Genomic DNA, 309 nt, shown 5'->3' with positions numbered 1-309 from the left:
GCCAGCGCCGCGGGCCCGAACCAGGCGCTGGGCTCCCCTCCGGTTCTCTGCCTGCACAAAGCTTGGACCCCGTCCTGTCCCCGGGCCTTGCCAGTCCTCGCCGGGAGGGATGTCCAGGGAAGCTGCCAGCCTCTCCCGCCGAGCTGCAGCACCGCAGCGCCGGCAGCAACAGCTGGGGGGGAGACGCACGTCGGTTTTGCCGAGCAGCGCAGCGAGGGGCTCAGCTCACCTTTTGCTGCTACGAGCGCAAGAGGCGTTGGCAGTTGCTGCACCTCAGGGTCATTTCCACGGGGCCCTACAATTACAGGC

The sequence above is a fragment of the Apaloderma vittatum genome, unplaced genomic scaffold (genome assembly GCF_000703405.1).
Source record: "Apaloderma vittatum isolate BGI_N311 unplaced genomic scaffold, ASM70340v1 scaffold27148, whole genome shotgun sequence".
Lineage (NCBI taxonomy): Eukaryota > Metazoa > Chordata > Aves > Trogoniformes > Trogonidae > Apaloderma > Apaloderma vittatum.
This window is presented reverse-complemented; position numbering follows the sequence as displayed.